Below are 19,326 nucleotides of genomic sequence, written 5' to 3' on the forward strand. Positions count from 1 at the left end.
TCTGAGGCTCAAAATGAGACCATAGAGATTCCATTGGACTTACTTCTGCCATTCATGAGCTCTGATGAGTATTCTTCCTCTGAAGAGGATGAGTATGTCACTGAAGAGCAAGTTGCTAAATACCTTGGAGCAATCATGAAGCTAAATGACAAGTTATTTGGAAATGAGACTTGGGAAGATGAACCCCCCTTGCTCACCAAAGAACTGGATGACTTGTCTAGGCAGAAATTACCTCAAAAGAGACAAGATCCTGGGAAGTGCATGGATGAATCCATCATCCTTGGCAGACCCTTCCTGGCCACAGCAAAGGCTGTGATTGATGTTGATAGAGGAGAGTTGATCATTCAAGTGAATGAAGAATCCTTGGTGTTTAAGGCTCAAGGATATCCCTCTATCATCATGGAGAGGAAGCATGAAGAGCTTCTCTCAAAACAGAGCCAAGCAGAGCCCCCACAGTCAAACTCTAAGTTTGGTGTTGGGAGGCCACAACCAAACTCTAAGTTTGGTGTTGAACCCCCACATTCAAACTCTAAGTTTGGTGTTGGGAGGTTCCAACACGGTTCTGCGTATTTCTGAGGCTCCATGAGAGTCCTCTGTCAAGCTAATGACATTAAAGAAGCGCTTGTTGGGAGGCAACCCAATGTTTTATAGTTAACTATTTTCTTTTGTTATTTTATCTTTTTGTAGGTTGATGATCATAAGAAGTCACAAAATCCATTGAAAAAGCAAAAACAGAATGAAAAACAGGAAGAAAACAGCACACCCTGGAGGAAGAAGCTGCTGGCGTTTAAACGCCAGTAAGCCTAGCAGTTGGGCGTTTAACGCCCAGTCTGGCACCATTCTGGGCGTTTAACGCCAGAAAGGGGCACCAGACTGGCGTTAAACGCCAGAAAAGGGCTACAACCTGGCGTTAAACGCCAGGAATGGGCACCAGCCCGGCGTTTAACGCCAGAAATGGCTCAAAACGTGGATTTTGATGCCATTTGGTGCAGGGATGACTTTTCCTTGACACCTCAGGATCTGTGGACCCCACAGGATCCCCACCAACCCCACCACTCTCTCCCTTCTTCTTCACCCATTCACCAATCACCTCAACATCTCTTCAACACTCACATCCATCCTTCATAAACCACCACTTCTCCCCCTTTTTGGCCGAACCACAAAGCCATCTCCCTCTCCCCTATTTCTTCTTCTTCTACTCTCTTCTTCTTCTTTTGCTCGAGGACGAGCAAACCTTTTAAGTTTGGTGTGGTAAAAGCATTGCTTTTTGTTTTTCCATAACCATTTATGGCATCCAAAGCCGGTTCAACTGAGAAGGCATGACCTCAAGCCCATCACTAAGAAGAAGATGGAGCAAACAAGAGACCCCTCTCATCAAGAGATCCCTGAGATACCTCAAGGGATGCACTTTCCTCCACAAGACTATTGGGAGCAACTGAACACCTCCCTAGGAGAATTAAGTTCTAACATGGGACAACTAAGGGTGGAGCACCAAGAACATGCCATCCTCCTCCATGAAATTGGAGAAGATCAAAGGATCATGAGAGAGGAGCAACAAAGACAAGGAAGAGACATTGAGGAGCTCAAGCACTCCATAGGATCTTCAAGAGAAAGAAAGAGCCGCCATCACTAAGGTGGACCCGTTCTTTAATCTCCTTGTTCTTTATTTTTCCGTTTTTCGAATTTTAGTGCTTTATGTTTATCCATGTTTGTGTCTTATGATCATTAGTGTCTTAGTGTCTATGCCTTAAAGCTATGAATATGAATCCATCACCTTTCTTAAATGAAAACTGTTTTTATCACAAAAGAACAAGAAGTACAGGATTTCAAATTCATCTTTAAAACTAGCTTAATTAGTTTGATGTGGTGGCAATGCTTTTGTTTTCTGAATGTATGCTTGAACAGTGCATATGTCTTTTGAATTTGTGGTTCATGAATGTTAAAGTTGTTGGCTCTTGAAAGAATGATGAAAAAGGAGACATGTTACTGAGGATCTGAAAAATCATAAAAATGATTCTTGAAGCAAGAAAAAGCAGTGAATACAAAAAACAAAAAAAAAAAAAAAAAAAAAAAGAGAAGAGAAACAGAAAAACGAAAAAAAAAAAAAGAAAGAAAAAGAAAAGAAAAGAAAAAGAAAGAAATAAAGTTGTGATCCAAGGCAAAAAGAGTGTGCTTAAGAACCCTGGACACCTCTAATTGGGGACTTTAGCAAAGCTGAGTCACAATCTGAAAAGGTTCACCCAATTATGTGTCTGTGGCATGTATGTATCCGGTGGTAATACTGGAAGACAGAGTGCTTTGGGCCACAGCCAAGACTCAATAAGTAGCTGTGTTCAAGAATCATCATACTTAACTAGGAGAATCAATAACACTATCTGGATTCTGAGTTCCTAAAGAAGCCAATCATTCTGAATTTCAAAGGATAAAGTGAGATGCCAAAACTGTTCGGAGGCAAAAAGCTACTAGTCCCGCTCATCTAATTTGGAGCTTAGTTTCATTGATGATTTGGAGTCTATAGTATATTCTCTTCTTTTTATCTTATTTGATTTTCAGTTGCTTGGGGACAAGCAACAATTTAAGTTTGGTGTTGTGATGAGCGGATAATTTGTACGCTTTTTGGCATTGATTTTAGTATGTTTTTAGTATCTTTTAGTTAGTTTTTATTATATTTTTATTAGTTTTTAGTTAAAATTCACTTTTCTGGACTTTACTATGAGTTTGTGTGTTTTTCTGTGATTTCAGGTATTTTTTGGCTGAAATTGAGGGATCTGAGCAAAAATCTGATCCAGAGACTGAAAAGGACTACAGATGCTGTTGGATTCTGACCTCCCTGCACTCGAAGTGGATTTTCTGGAGCTACAGAAGCCCAATTGGCGCGCTCTCAATGGCGTTGGAAAGTAGACATCCTGGGCTTTCCAGCAATATATGATAGTCCATACTTTGCCCAAGATTTGATGGCCCAAACCGGCGTTCAAAGTCACCCCAAGAATTCCCAGCGTTAAACGCCGGAACTGGCACCTAATTGGGAGTTAAACGCCCAAACTGGATTAAAAGCTGGCGTTTAACTCCAGAAAACGTCTCTACACGAAATTCCTTCATTGCTCAGCCCAAGCACACACCAAGTGGGCCCGGAAGTGGATTTTTATGTCATTTACTCATCTATGTACACCCTAGACTACTAGTTTTCTATATATAGGACCTTTTACTATTGTATTTTCATCTATCTTTGAATCTTTGGATTGTTTTTAGATCCTTTGATCTTTGGGAGGCTGGCCATTCGGCCATGCCTAGACCTTGTTCTTATGTATTTTCAACGGTGGAGTTTCTACACACCATAGATTAAGGTGTGGAGCTCTGCTGTACCTCGAGTATTAATGCAATTACTATTGTTCTTCCATTCAATTCCGCTTGTTCTTTATCCAAGATATCACTTGTTCTTCAACATGATGAAGGTGATGATTGACGCCCATCACCATTCTCACCCATGAACAAGGTGACTGACAACCATTCTTGTTCTACAAGCATCTGAGGCTTAGTGAATATCTCTTGGATTCTTCGGAATCTTCGTGGTATAGGCAGGACCTGATGGCGGCATTCAAGAGAATCCGGAAGGTCTAAACCTTGTCTGTGGTATTCTGAGTAGGATTCAATGATTGAATGACTGTGACGTGCTTCAAACTCCTAGCAGGCGGGGCGTCTGGTGACAGATGCAAAAGTATCGATGGATATTATTCCGGCCTGACCGAGAACCGACAGCTGAATTCCGCTATGCCGTGACAGGACATATGCAATCGCTTTCACTGAGAGGATGGGAGGTAGCTGCTGACAACAGTGAGACCCTACACGAGCTTGCCATGGAAAGGAGTAAGAAGGATTGGATGAAGACAGTAGGAAAGCAGAGAGACGGAAGGGAAGGCATCTTCATACGCTTGTCTGAAGCTCTTACACCAATGATATACATAAGTATCACTATCTTTATCTTTTATGTTATTTTCGTTCATCACCATTATACATTTGAGTCTGCCTGACTGAGATTTACAAGATGACCATAGCTTGCTTCATACCACCAATCTCCGTGGGATCGACCCTTACTCGCGTAAGGTATTACTTGGACGACCCAGTGCACTTGCTGGTTAGTTGTGCGAAGTTGTAGTGATCACAATTTCGTGCACCACTTAGACTAGTGAGAATGCTTATGAATTAAGTGTGGGGAAAAGTGGGTTTGGAAACATTTGGTTTGAAAATTGAGTATGTTAGAATTTTCTAAAAATGTGAAAGAAATGTTTGGCACATAATTCATGCATCCAATAATTTAATCATATGCTTTGAGAAAAATAAAAGAAAAAATATATATATAAAAAAAAGAGCAAAATAAGTGAAAGGGGACAAAATGCCCCAAAGTAAGTGATGAAAGCAATGCATATGAGTTATACTTGAAATTAGAATGCATGAATATGTGGAAAACATGGTTAATGGATGGTTAGATGTTGTATTATGATTACATGGATTGTTTAAGTTAGGTGGGAAAGTTTAAGTTAATTAAGGATTCAGATTTTAGTCCACTTGGCCAAATACAATCCTACCTTAACCCTAACCCCATTACAACCCTTAAAAGACCTCTTGATATGTGTATCTGTGCATTAAATTTTTGTTGATTGTTATATGAAGAGCAAGTTAGAGAAAGCAAGATTAGTAGAGAATTGAGAGAATTGACCCTAGACACTTGAGAGTTAGAGTGATATACACTACCAAGTAAGGGTTCAGCGCTTAATTCTATGTTCCCTGCTTTTATGAGCTATCTTCTTCTTGCAAGTTATTTGTATTGTATTTGTGATTTGAATTGGTGAAATCCATTTCATATTTATTCTTGAAATATTTATTTACTTTTTCACCAAGTAGGTAGAAATATTTTTGCATTTAGTTGCATTCATAGGTTGCATCTCATACATTCTATCATTCATCTTCATCTCTTTATAGTTTCTCTTGAGCTTAGTATGAGGACATGCTATTGTTTAAGTGTGGGGAGGTTGATAAACCACTATTTTATGGTTTATCATATGTTCAATTGAGTGGTTTTTATCAACTCTTTACTCACTTATTCATACAATTCACATGTTTTACATTTTCCTTCCTGATTTTGTGTTATGATTGAAAATATGCTTCTTTGATCTTATATTTACTTATTATTAAACCTCTCTTATTACCATTAGATGCCTTGATATGTGTGTTAAGTGTTTTCAGATATTATAAGGCAGGAATGGCTTGGAGGATGGGAAAGAAGCATGCAAAAGTGGAAGGAATACAATAAGTTGGAGAAATTGCTAAGCTGTCCAGCCTGACCTCTTCGCACTCAAACGGCTATAACTTTAGCCACAGAGGTCCAAACGACGCGGTTCCAGTTGCGTTGGAAAGTTAACGTCCGGAGCTTCGATTTGATATATAATTTGCTATAGCTGCCCCGACGCCAGGTGACGCGAACGCGTGAGTCACGCGGACGCATGACCTGGCAGGAAAGCAACCCGCGCGGCCGCGTGAGCCATGCGGCCGCGTCACTTTTTCGCGACCTGTACGGACCAAAAAGCGCTGGAAGTGACTTCTGGGCTGTTTCTGACCCAGTTTTCAGCCCAAAGAACACATATTAGAGGCTATAAAGTGGGGGAAGGCATCCATTCATAACCATGCTCTGATAATTCATAATTTGAGTTTTAGATGTAGTTTTTAGTGAGAGAGGTTCTCTCCTCTCTTTTAGGATTAGGATTTAGGACTTCTCTTAGTTTTAGGAGTGACTCTCAATCCCAGGTTCAATGTTCTTTGTATTTATTTATTTTCAATGTTTCATATTTGGATTGATTTTATTTTATTAATACAATTAGGATATTTCAGACTTATATGTCACTGATGCTTGGTGTCTATCCAAATTATTTTCATTCAAGTAGATTTTATTCCCTTTTGGCTTTGGTTGATTAATTGGTAACTCTTGAGTTATCAAACTCATTGTTGACTGAAAATTGGAATTCTTCAAGAATTAATTCGAGATCCAATAACTCTAACTTTTCCCAAGGAAAGACTGGAACTTGAGGATTCGAATTAATTCATTTACTTAACTTACCTTCATAGTTAGAGGTTAACAAAGTGGAAGAAAAATCCAATTCTCATCATAATTGATAAGGATAACTAGGATAGGACTTCCAGTTCTCCATACCTTGCCAAGAGATTTTATTATTGTTAATTTATTTTACTTGTCATTAAATATGCTTGTGCCCATTGCCCAAACTCCAAAACCCCAAAACACACTTTTTCATAACCAATAATAAGAACATACCTCCCTGCAATTCCTTGAGAAGACGACCCGAGGTTTAAATACTCGGTTATCAATTTTAAAGGGGTTTGTTACTTGTGACAACCAAAATGTTCGCACGAAGGGGTTTCTGTTAGTTTAGAAGCTATATCTACAACGCGACTATTTTTATAAAATTCTTCACTAGCAAAAATCCTAACGTCAGCCATGCCTGAACCTTGATCACTTATATATTTTCAATGGTGGAGTTTCTACACACTATAGACTAAGGGTGTGGAGCTCTGCTGTACCTCGAGTTTTAATGCAATTACTACTATTTTCTCTTCAATTCAGTTTATTCTTGTTCTAAGATATCCGTTGCACTTCAACCTGATGGATGTGATGATCCGTGACACTCATCATCATCCATCCTCATGAACGCGTGACTGACAACCACTTCCGTTCTACCATAGATCGAGCGTGTGTCTCTTAGATTCCTTAATCAGAATCTTCGTGGTATAAGCTAGAACCCTTTGGCGGTCATTCTTGAGAATCCAGAAAGTCTAAACCTTGTCTGTGGTATTCCGAGAAGGATTCAGGGATTGAATGACTGTGACGAGCTTCAAACTCGCGATTGTTGGGCGTGATGACAAACGCAAAAGAATTAATGGATTCTATTCCGACATGATCGAGAACCGACAGATGATTAGCCGTGCTGTGACAAGAGCATTTGGACCTTTTTCACTGAGAGGATGGGAAGTAGCCATTGACAATGGTGATGCCCTACATACAGCTTGCCATGGAAAGGAGTTTGAAGGATTGAAAGTAAGAAAGTAGTATGTTGCAGAGATTCAACAGGGATAAAGCATCTCCATACACTTATCTGAAATTCCCACCAATGATTTACATAAGTATTTCTATCTTTATTTTATGTTTTATTTATCTTTATATTCGAAAACTCCATAACCATTTGAATCAGCCTAACTGAGATCTACAAGATGACCATAGCTTGCTTCATACCAACAATCTCCGTGGGATCGACCCTTACTCACGTAAGGTTTATTACTTGGACGACCCAGTGCACTTGCTGGTTAGTTGTGCAGAGTTGTAAAGAAAGTGCTGAGTTAGTAGATGCGCATACCAAGTTGAATGCCATTGTTAGAGATCACAATTTCGTGCACCTAGTTTTTGGCGCCGTGCCGGGGATTGTTCGAGTTTGGACAACTGACGGTTCATCTTGTTGCTCAGATTAGGTAATTTTGTTTTCAAAAATTTTTCAAAAACCTTTCAATAATTTTTTTATTTTTATTTGTTTTCGTTTCTCTAAAAATAATTTTTGAAAAAAAAAATCCAAAAAATTTGCAAAATCATAAAATCAAAAAAATATTTTGTGTTTCTTGTTTGAGTCTAGAGTCAAATTTTAATTTTGGTGTCAATTGCATGTTTTAAAAATTTATGCATTTTTCAAAAATTTCATTCATGGTGTTCTTCATGATCTTCAAGTTGTTCTTGATAAGTCTTCTTGTTTGATCTTCAAATTTTCTTGTTTTGTGTTTTTTTGTTGTTTTTCATGCATTTTTGTATTCATAGTGTCTAAGCATTGAAAATTTCTAATTTTGGTATCTTGCATGTTTTTCTTTTCTTGAAAATTTTCAAAAATAAGTCTTGATGTTCATCTTGATCTTCAAAGTGTTCTTGGTGTTCATCTTGACATTCATAGTGTTCTTGCATGCATCATGTGTTTTGATTCATAATTTTCATGTTATGAGTCATTTTTGTGTTTTTCTCTCTTATCATTAAAAATTCAAAAAATAAAAAATATCTTTTCCTTATTTTTCTCAAAATTTCGAAAATTTGAGTTGACTTAGTCAAAATTTTTTAAAACTTAGCTATTTCTTATAAGTCAAGTCAAATTTTCAATTTTAAAAATCTTATCTTTTCAAAATCTTTTTCAAAAATCAAATCTTTATTATTTTTCTATTATTTTCAAAAATTTTTAAAATTTATTTTCAAAATCTTTTTCTTATCTTTATTTCAAAATTTCGAAAACTTTACTAACAATTAATGTGATTGATTCAAAAATTTGAAGTTTGTTACTTTCTTGTTAAGAAAGGTTCAATCTTTAAATTCTAGAATCATATCTTTTAGTTTCTTGTTAGGGTTTAGTTTTTTTTTAATTAATTAATTGTTTCAAATTTTAATTTTAATTTTATTTCTTCCTTTAATTTTTGAAAATCACTAACTTATTTTTCAAAATTAATTTTCGAAATTCTCTCCCTCTTATCTTCTTCTATTTATTTATTTATTTACTAACACTTCTCTTTATCTCAAGAATTCGAACCTATCTTCACCCTTGTATTTGGATTCTTACCTTTTCCTTCTTCTATTCTTTTCTTCTTCTACTAACATAAAGGAATCTCTCTACTGTGGTAAAGTGGATCTCTATTATTATTTTCTGTTCCCTTCTTTTTCATATGAGCAGGAGCAAAGACAAGAACATTCTTGTTGAAGTAGATCCTGAACCTGAAAGGACTCTGAAGAGGAAACTAATAGAAGCTAAATTACAATAATCCAGAGACAACCTTACAGAAATTTTCGAAAAGGAAGAGGAGATGGCAGCCAAAAATAATAATGCAAGGAGGATGCTTAATGATTATACTACACCTACTTCCAAGTTTGATGGAAGAAGCATCTCAATCCCTACCATTAGAGCAAATAATTTTGAGTTGAAACCTCAACTAGTTGCTCTAATACAACAGAACTGCAAGTTCCATAGACTTCCATCAGAAGATCCCTACCAGTTTTTAACTGAGTTCTTACAGATCTATGAGACTGTTAAGACTAATGGAGTAGATCTTGAAGTCTACAGGCTCATGCTTTTCCCTTTTGATGTAAGAGACAGAGCTAGAACATGGTTGGACTCACAACCTAAAAATAGCCTAGACTCTTGGGATAAGCTGGTCACAGCCTTCTTGGCTAAGTTCTTTCCTCCTCAAAAGCTGAGCAAGCTTAGAGTGGATGTTCAAACCTTCAAACAAAAAGATGGTGAATCCCTCTATGAAGCTTGGGAAAGATACAAACAGATGACCAAAAGGTGTCCTTCTGACATGCTTTCAGAGTGGACCATTTTGGATATATTCTATTATGGTCTATCTGAGTTTTCCAAGATGTCACTGGACCATTCTGCAGGTGGATCCATTCACCTAAAGAAAACGCCTACAGAAGCTCAAGAACTCATTGACATGGTTACAAATAACCAGTTCATGTACACTTCTGAGAGGAATTCTGTGAGTAAAGGGATGCCTCAGAGGAAGGGAGTTCTTGAAATTGATGCTCTGAATGCCATATTAGCTCAGAACAAAATGTTGACTCAGCAAGTCAACATGATTTCTCAAAGTCTGAATGGATGGCAAAATGCATCTAACAGTACTAAAGAGGCATCTTCTGAAGAAGAAGCCTATGATCCTGAGAACCTTGCAATGGCAGAGGTAAATTACATGGGTGAACCTTATGGAAACACCTATAATTCATCATGGAAAAATCATCCAATTTTCTCATGGAAGGATCAACAAAAGCCTCAACAAGGCTTTAATAATGGTGGAAGAAACAGGCTTAGCAATAGTAAGCCTTTTCTATCATCTTCTCAGCAACAGACAGAAAATTCTGATCAGAGCACCTCTAGCTTAGCAAACATAGTCTCTGATCTGTCTAAAGCCACTTTAAGTTTCATGAGTGAAATAAGGTCCTCCATTAGAAATCTGGAGGCACAAGTGGGCCAGCTGAGTAAGAAAATCACTGAAACTCCTCCTAGTACTCTCCCAAGCAATACTGAAGAGAATCCAAAAAGAGAGTGCAAGGCCGTTGACATAATCAACATGGCCGAACCTAGAGAGGAAGGAGAGGATGTGAATCCCAATGAGGAAGACCTCATGGGACGTCTCCCAGACAAGAAGGAGTTCCCTATTGAGGACCTAAAGGAATCTGAAGGTCATATAGAGATTATAGAGATCCCATTAAACCTCCTTCTGCCATTCATGAGCTCTGAAGACTATTTTTCCTCTGAAGAGGATGAAGATATAACTGGAGAGCAAGTTGCTCAATATCTAGGAGCTGTCATGAAGTTGAATGCCAAGTTGTTTGGTAATGAGACTTGGGAAGGTGAACCTTCCTTGCTCATTAGTGAACTAGATACATGGGTTCAGCAAACTTTACCTCAAAAGAGACAAGATCCTGGTAAATTCTCAATACCCTGCACCATAGGCACCATGACCTTTGAGAAGGCTCTATGTGACCTGGGGTCAGGGATAAATCTTATGCCACTCTCTGTAATGGAGAAGCTGGGGATCATTGAGGTACAGCCTGCCACATTCTCATTAGAGATGGTAGACGGATCACAAAGACAAGCTTATGGATTAGTAGAGGACGTGTTAGTGAAGGTTAAAGGCCTCTACATCCCAGCTGATTTCATAATCTTAGACACTAGGAAGGAGGAGGATGAATGCATCATCATTGGAAGACCCTTCCTAGCTACAGCAGGAGCTGTGATTGATGTTGACAGAGGAGAGCTAGTCCTTCAATTAAATAGGGACTACCTTGTGTTTAAAGCTCAAGGATCTTCCTCTGCAACCATGGAGAGGAAGCATGAAAGCTTCTCTCAATACAGAGTCAAACAAAGCCCCCACAATCAAACTCTAAGTTTGGTGTTGGAAGGCCACAACCAAACTCTAAGTTTGGTGTTGAATCCCCACATTCAAACTCTAAGTTTGGTATTGGGAGTCTACAATATTGACCTGATCACCTGTGAGGCTCCATGAGAGCCCACTGTCAAGCTAGTGACATTAAAGGAGCGCTTATTGGGAGGCAACCCAACTTTTATTTATCTAATTCTATTTTTCTTTTTTTATTGTTCTTTTATGTCTTATTAGGTTCATGATCATGTGGAGTCACAAAATAAATACTAAAAAAATAGAATCAAAAATAGCAGAAGAAACAGCACACCCTAGAGGAAGGGCTTACTGGCGTTTAAATACTAGTAAGAAGCATCTGGCTGGCATTCAACGCCAGAACAGAGCATGGATCTGGCGTTGAACGCCAGAAACATGCAGCAATCTGGCGTTTAAACGCCAGGATTGCACACTAAGGAAAGCTGGCGTTCAACGCCAGAAACATGCTACAGACTGGCGTTGAACGCCCAAAACAAGCATAGAACTGGCGTTTAACGCCAGAAACAAGCATTAATCTGGCGTTAAACGTCAGGATTGCATGCAGAGGGCATTTTACACGCCTTATTGGTGCAGGGATGTAAATCTTTGACACCTCAGGATCTGTGGACCCCACAGGATCATCTCAGGATCTGTGGATCCCACAGGATCCCTACCTACCTCAACTCACCCTCTCTCTCTTTTTCACACAATCCAATAAAACTCTTCCCCAAAACCCTTCACCAATCACCTCAATCTCTCTTCCCCATCACCTCTTCACCACTCACATCCATCCACTCTTCCCCATAAACCCAACCTACCTTCATAATTCAAAATCTCTTTCCCACCCAAACCCACCCTAAATGGCCGAACCAACTCCCTCTCACTTCACTATATAAACCCCTCCATCCTTCTTCATTTTCACACAACACAACCTTCTCTTCTCCCCTTTGGCCGAATACACATCGCTCTCCCTGTCCTCCTTATTTTCTTCTTCTTCTTCTATTCTTTCTTCTTTTGCTCAAGGGCGAGCAATATTCTAAGTTTGGTGTGGTACAAGCATAGCTTGTTTTCCATAACCACCTATGGCACCTAAGGCCGGAGAAACCTGTAGAAAAGGGAAAGGGAAGACAAAAGCTTCCACCTCCGAGTCATGGGAGATGGACAGATTCATCTCAAAGGTTGATCAGCGGATAATTTATACGCTTTTTGGCATTGTTTTTAGTATGTTTTTAGTATGTTCTAGTTAGTTTTTATTATATTTTTATTAGTTTTTAGTTAAAATTCACTTTTCTGGACTTTACTATGAGTTTGTGTGTTTTTCTGTGATTTCAGGTATTTTCTGGCTGAAATTGAGGAACCTGAGCAAAAATCTGATTCAGAGGCTGAAAAGGACTGCAGATGCTGTTGGATTCTGACCTCCCTGCACTCGAAGTGGATTTTCTGGAGTTACAGAAACTCAATTGGCGCGCTCTCAATTGCGTTGGAAAGTAGACATCCTGGGCTTTCCAGCAATATAGTCTATACTTTGCCCGAGATTTGATGGCCCAAACAGGCGTTTCAAGTCAGCTCAAGAATTCTGGTGTTTAACGCCGGAACTGGCACAAGAATGGGAGTTAAACGCTCAAACTGGCACAAAAGCTGGCGTTTAACTCCAAGAAAAGTCTCTACACATGAAAGCTTCAATGCTCAGCCCAAGCACACACCAAGTGGGCCCGGAAGTGGATTTTTATGTCATTTACTCATTTTTGTAAACCCTAAGCTACTAGTTCTCTACAAATATGACCTTTTGCTATTGTATTTTCATCTTTGATCAGCCCTATGCTATCTTAAATCAGATCTTGGTTCTTCTGGTTCCCTCTCTGGGGCCAAAGCCAATGATCACCATTATCACTTATGTATTTTCAACGGTGGAGTTTCTATACACCATAGATTAAGGTGTGGAGCTCTGTTGTACCTCGAGTATTAATGCAATTACTATTGTTCTTCTATTCAATTCAGCTTATTCTTGTTCTAAGATATCACTTGTTCCTCAACTTGATGAATGTGATGATCCGTGACACTCATCATCATTCTCACCTATGAACGTGTGCCTGACAACCACCTCCGTTCTACCTTAGATTGAGTGAATATCTCTTGGATTCCTTAATCAGAATCTTCGTGGTATAAGCTAGATATGATGGCGGCATTCAAGAGAATCCGGAAGGTCTTAACCTTGTCTGTGGTATTCTGAGTAGGATTTAAGGATTGAATGACTGTGACGAGCTTCAAACTCCTGAAGGCTGGGCGTTAGTGACAGACGCAAAAGAATCACTAGATTCTATTCCAACCTGATTGAGAACCGACAGATGATTAGCCGTGCTGTGACAGAGCGCGTTGAACATTTTCACTGAGAGGACGGGACTGTAGCCACTGACAACGGTGATGCCCAACATACAGCTTGCCATGGAAAGGAGTAAGAAGGATTGGATGAAGACAATAGGAAAGCAGAGAGACGGAAGGGACAAAGCATCTTCATACGCTTATCTGAAATTCTCACCAATGAATTACATAAGTATCTCTATCTTTATTTATCTTTTAATAATTAATCCTCCATAACCATTTGAATCTGCCTGACTGAGATTTACAAGATGACCATAGCTTGCTTCATACCAACAATCTCCGTTGGATCGACCCTTACTCGTGTAAGGTTTATTACTTGGACGACCCAGTGCACTTGCTGGTTAGTTGTGCGAAGTTGTGATAAAGAGTTGAGATTGTAATTGAGCGTACCATGTTGATGGCGCCATTGATGATCACAATTTCATGCACCAAGTTTTTGGCGCCGTTGCCGGGGATTGTTTGAGTTTGGACAACTGACGGTTCATCTTGTTGCTTAGCTTAGGTATTTTTCTTCAGAGTTCTTAAGAATGAATTCTAGTGTTTCAAGGTGATGTTTTCATCATCACCAAAGCTGATTGATTCTCATCAATTTAGCTCTTGAATGCAATGTCTTGCTGAAGCTTGGCTAGCCATGTCTAATCTTTTTAGACTAAAGCTTTAGACTAACATTGCATGATTCCTGGAATTCTCATTAAGAATTTTGATATCCTTATTTTCTTTTTCACTCAATTTTCGAAAAAATCCAAAAAAATTATAAAATCTTAAAATCAAAAATATTTTTGTGTTTCTTGTTTGAGTCTAGTGTCTAATTTTAAGTTTGGTGTCAATTGCATGTCTTTATTCTTCTAATTTTCGAAAATTACATGCATTATGTTCTTCATTGATCTTCAAGTTGTTCTTGATGATTTCCTTGCTCTGATCTTTAAATTCTCTTGTCTTGAGTGTTTTGTTGTGTTTCATATGCATTCTCAATTTGTTAGTGTCAGTAGTATACAAACTTCTAAGTTTGGTGTCTTGCATACATTGTTTATTTGGTCTTAGTTGCATTTTGATTATTCCTCATCATTAAAAAAAAATTCAAAAAAAAATTTTCTTTGTGTCTTTTCAAGTTAATAATATAGAGAATTGAAGATTCAGAACATACAGCAGAGAAATTACACAGAAAAAGCTAGGCATTCAAAACGCCCAGTGAAAAAGGAAAACTGGCGTTTAAACGCCAGCCAGGGTGCCTGGCTGGGCGTTTAACGCCCAAAAGGGTAGCATTTTGGGCGTTAAACGCCAGGATGGCACAAGAGGGAAGATTCTGTTTTTAATTCAAAATTTTTTTCAAGTTTTCATAATTTTTCAAAATCAAATCTTTTTCAAATCATATCTTTTCAATCATATATTTTCAAAATTAATTTCTTTTCATTTTCAAAAATACTTGCTAACAATTAATGATTTGATTCAACATTTCAATTATGTTGCCTTTTCTGTTGAGAAAGGTTTAATGTCTGAATCATATCTTTTAAATTTCTTGTTAGCCAAGTCATTAATTTTCAAAATCAAATCTTTTTAAATTGTTTTTCAAATCATATCTTCTCAATCATATCTTTTTAAAACTATATCTTATCAATCATATCTTGTTAATCACATCTTTTTTAAAATAGTTTTCAATCATATCTTCTTGATTTCTAATTTCAAAATCTTTTTCAAAAATCACTTAATTTCTTTCCCAATCTTAGTTTTCAAAAATCAATTACTATTTTCAAAATTTTTTAATTAATTCACTTTAATTTTCGAAAATCTGTTCCCCCTCTTCTCACATCCTTCTATTTATGGACTAACACTCCTCCTCAACGCACAATTCGAACTCTATCTTTCTTGATAAGTTCGAATTCTTCTACCTCTTCCTTCTATTTTTCTTTTCCTCTGACACCTCAAGGAATCTCTATACTGTGACATAGAGGATTCCATATTTTCTTGTTCTCTTCTCTTTTCATATGAGCAGGAGCAAATACAAAAGCATTCTTGTTGAGGCTGACCCTGAACCTGAAAGGACCTTGAAGCGAAAGCTAAGAGAAGCTAAAGCACTACTCTCTGTAGAGGACCTAACAGAAATCTTCAAAGAAGAAGACATGGCAGCCGAAAACAACAACAATGCCAACAATGCAAGGAAGGTGCTTGGTGACTTTACTGCACCTACTCCCGACTTCTATGGGAGAAGCATCTCTATCCCTGCCATTGGAGCAAACAACTTTGAGCTTAAGCCTCAATTAGTTTCTCTAATGCAACAGAATTGCAAGTTCCATGGACTTCCATTGGAAGATCCTCATCAGTTTTTAGCTGAGTTCTTGCAAATCTGTGACACTGTCAAGACCAATGGGGTTGACCCTGAGGTCTACAGACTTATGCTATTCTCTTTTGCTGTAAGAGACAGAGCTAGGATATGGTTGGACTCACAACCTAAAAAAAGCCTAAACTCTTGGGAAAAGCTAGTCAATGCCTTCTTGGCAAAGTTCTTTCCACCTCAAAAATTGAGTAAGCTTAGAGTGGAAGTCCAAACCTTCAGACAGAAGGAAGGTGAATCCCTCTATGAAGCTTGGGAAAGATACAAACAATTGATCAGAAAGTGTCCTTCTGACATGCTTTCTGAATGGAGCATCATAGGTATCTTCTATGATGGTATGTCTGAACTGTCCAAGATGTCATTGGACAGCTCTGCTGGAGGATCTCTTCATCTAAAGAAGACGCCTGCAAAAGCTCAAGAACTCATTGAAATGGTTGCAAATAACCAATTCATGTACACTTCTGAAAGGAATCCTGTGAATAATGGGACGAATCAGAAGAAAGGAGTTCTTGAGATTGATACTCTGAATGCCATACTGGCTCAGAACAAAATATTGACTCAGCAAGTCAATATGATTTCTCAAAGTCTGTCTAGAATGCAAGCTGCACCAGGGAGTACTAAGGACGCTTCATCTGAAGAAGAAGCTTATGATCCTGAGAACCCTTCAATGGAAGAGGTGAATTACATGGGAGAACCCTATGGAAACACCTATAATCCTTCATGGAGAAATCATCCAAATCTTTCATGAAAGGATCAACAGAGACCTCAACAAGGTTTCAACAACAATAATGGTGGAAGAAACAGGTTTGGCAATGGCAAGCCTTTTCCATCATCTTCTCAGCAACAGACAGAGAATTCTAAGCAGAGCCACTCTGACTTAGCAACCATGGTCTTTGGTCTAATCAAAACCACTCAAAGTTTCATGACTGAAACAAGGTCCTCCATTAGAAACTTGGAGGCACAAGTGGGTCAGCTGAGTAAGAAAGTTACTGAACTTCCTCCTAGTACTCTTCCAAGCAATACAGAAGAGAATCCAAAAGGAGAGTATAAGGCCATCAACATGGCCGAATTTGGAGAGGAGGAAGAGGTAGTGATCGCCAATGAGGAAGACCTCAATGGACGTCCACTGGCCTCCAATGAGTTCCCTAATGAGGAACCATGGGAATCTGAGGCTCACACTGAGACCATAGAGATTCCATTGGAATTACTTCTGCCATTCATGAGCTCTGATGAGTATTCTTCCTCTGAAGAGGACGAAGATGTCACTGAAGAGCAAGTTGCTAAGTACCTTGGAGCAATCATGAAGCTAAATGACAAGTTATTTGGTAATGAGACTTGGGAGTATGAACCCCCTTTGCTCACCAAAGAACTGGATGACTTGTCTAGGCAGAGATTACCTCAAAAGAGACAGGACCCTGGGAAGTTCTCAATACCTTGTACCATAGGCACCATGACCTTTGAGAAGGCTCTGTGTGACCTAGGGTCAAGCATAAACCTCATGCCTCTCTCTGTAATGGATAAGCTAGGAATCTTTGAGGCACAAGCTACAAGAATCTCACTAGAGATGGCAGACAATTCAAGAAAACAAGCTTATGGACTTGTAGAGGATATTCTGGTAAAGGTTGAAGACCATTACATCCCTGCTGATTTCATAGTCCTAGAGACTGGGAAGTGCATGGATGAATCCATCATCCTTGGCAGACTGATAAACCACTATTTTATGGTTTATCTTGTGCTCAATTGAGTAGTTTTTATCAACTCTTTACTCACTTATTCATACAATTCGCATATTTTACATTTTCCTTCCTGATTTTGTGCTATGATTGAAAACATGCTTCTTTGATCTTATATTTGCTTATTATTAATCCTCTCTTATGACCATTAGACTCCTTGATATGTGTGTTAAGTGTTTTCAGATATTATAGGGCAGGAATGGCTTGGAGGATGGAAAGGAAGCATGCAAAAGTGGAAGGAATACAAGAAGTTGGAGAAACTGCAAAGCTGTCAGCCTGACCCTCTCGTACTAAAACGACCATAACTTGAGCTACAGAGGTCCAAATGACAGGGTTCCAGTTGAGTTGGAAAGCTAACATCCGGGGCTTCGATTTTATATATAATAGCCATAGTGGCCCTGAAGCTAGGTGACGCGACCGCGTGCTCCATGCGGCCACATCGCAGTGACGAAAAACCAGCGTGGCAGATTTCTTCTCCAGCGATTTCTGGGCTGTTTTCGACCTAGTTTTCGGCCCAGAAAACTCATATTAGAGGCTATAAAGTAGAGGGATTGCATCCATTCAGATCATGCTATTCATAATTCTCTTTTTATTATTTTAGATGTAGTTTTCAGAGAGAGAGGTTCTCTCCTATCTCTTAGGATTAGGATTTAAGACTTCTCTTAGTTTTAGGAGTGACTCTCGATCCCAGGTTTAATATTCCTTTTACTTTATATTTATCTCTTATTTTCAGATACTTCAGTGCTTGCTTATATTAGATATGTTGCCCAATTGGCTTATGAGCCTTTCCATGTTATGACTTGAATTTATGTTTAGACGTAGTTTAATTGCTTTATTTACATGAATGCTTTTAATTTAATTTAGATATTCTTCCTTTTGGCTTTTGTTGATTAATTGGTGACCCTTGAGTTATCAAACTCATTGTTGATTGAAAATTGGAATTAATTCATCCACTTAACTTACCTTCATAGTTAGAGGTTAACAAAGTGGGATTAAAAATCCAATTCTCATCACAATTGATAAGGATAGGACTTCCAGTTCTTACACCTTGCCAAGAGTTTATTTTATAGTCATTCATTTACTTTTATTGCTTTGAAAATATACATGTGCCCGTTGCCCAACTAACCTTTTACCTTAATCCAAAGCCCCCAAACACACTTTTTCATAACCAATAATAAGAATATACCTCCCTGCAATTCCTTGAGAAGACGACCCGAGGTTTAAATACTTCGGTTATCAATTTATTTAGGGGTTTGTTACTTGTGACAACCAAAACGTTTGCATGAAGGGATTTCTGTTAGTTTAGAAGCTATATCTACAACGCGAATATTTTTAATAATTCTTTACTAGCAAAAATCCTAACGTCAAAATGGCGTCGTTGCCGGGGAATTGCAAACGTGTGCCTTATTATTGGTTATTGTAAATATTTTTCAAAAAAAATATTTTTCTTTTACTTGTTTTTTTGTTTCTCCTTTTTCCCCCTTATTTCTGATAACTACTATGAATTCTCACCCCTCTCGCTTTGAGTTTGGTTCTAACTTTGTTGAAAGAAATAGAAACCACAGCAGGAATATGCATCAAGGTCAGACCAATCAAGGATGGATGGAGCCAAGAGGATCTAATCAACCCTTTAGGCAACAACACCATCCTAGATATCATGGACAAAGACCAGGCTACAATGCATCCCAAGCTGATAGATATAGTGGACCACCTTGCAGCTACCAACAAGCCCCACCCTATGCTCAGAGATCATCCTTTCAACACAACCTCAACCCACCACACTCACAAGCCCCTTTCCACCATTCACCTCCATATGACCCCAATCCTTGTTCACCACACCAACCACCATATGAACCATACACAGAACCACCACCTCAGTATACACCATCTCCTTATCCTTATCAA

At 38.5% G+C, this 19,326-nt stretch overlaps 2 non-coding genes across 2 annotated transcripts; both read right to left on the minus strand.

The window, feature by feature from the left end:
- Positions 1–9,282: 9,282 nt before the first annotated feature.
- LOC130984010 (small nucleolar RNA R71) lies at positions 9,283–9,390 on the minus strand. Its single transcript, XR_009087972.1, has one exon. It is a non-coding gene; the product is annotated as a small nucleolar RNA R71 (small nucleolar RNA).
- A 6,491-nt stretch (positions 9,391–15,881) lies between these two features.
- LOC130983846 (small nucleolar RNA R71) lies at positions 15,882–15,989 on the minus strand. Its single transcript, XR_009087818.1, has one exon. It is a non-coding gene; the product is annotated as a small nucleolar RNA R71 (small nucleolar RNA).
- Positions 15,990–19,326: the final 3,337 nt, after the last annotated feature.

Source organism: Arachis stenosperma, chromosome 5 (genome assembly GCF_014773155.1).
Source record: "Arachis stenosperma cultivar V10309 chromosome 5, arast.V10309.gnm1.PFL2, whole genome shotgun sequence".
Lineage (NCBI taxonomy): Eukaryota > Viridiplantae > Streptophyta > Magnoliopsida > Fabales > Fabaceae > Arachis > Arachis stenosperma.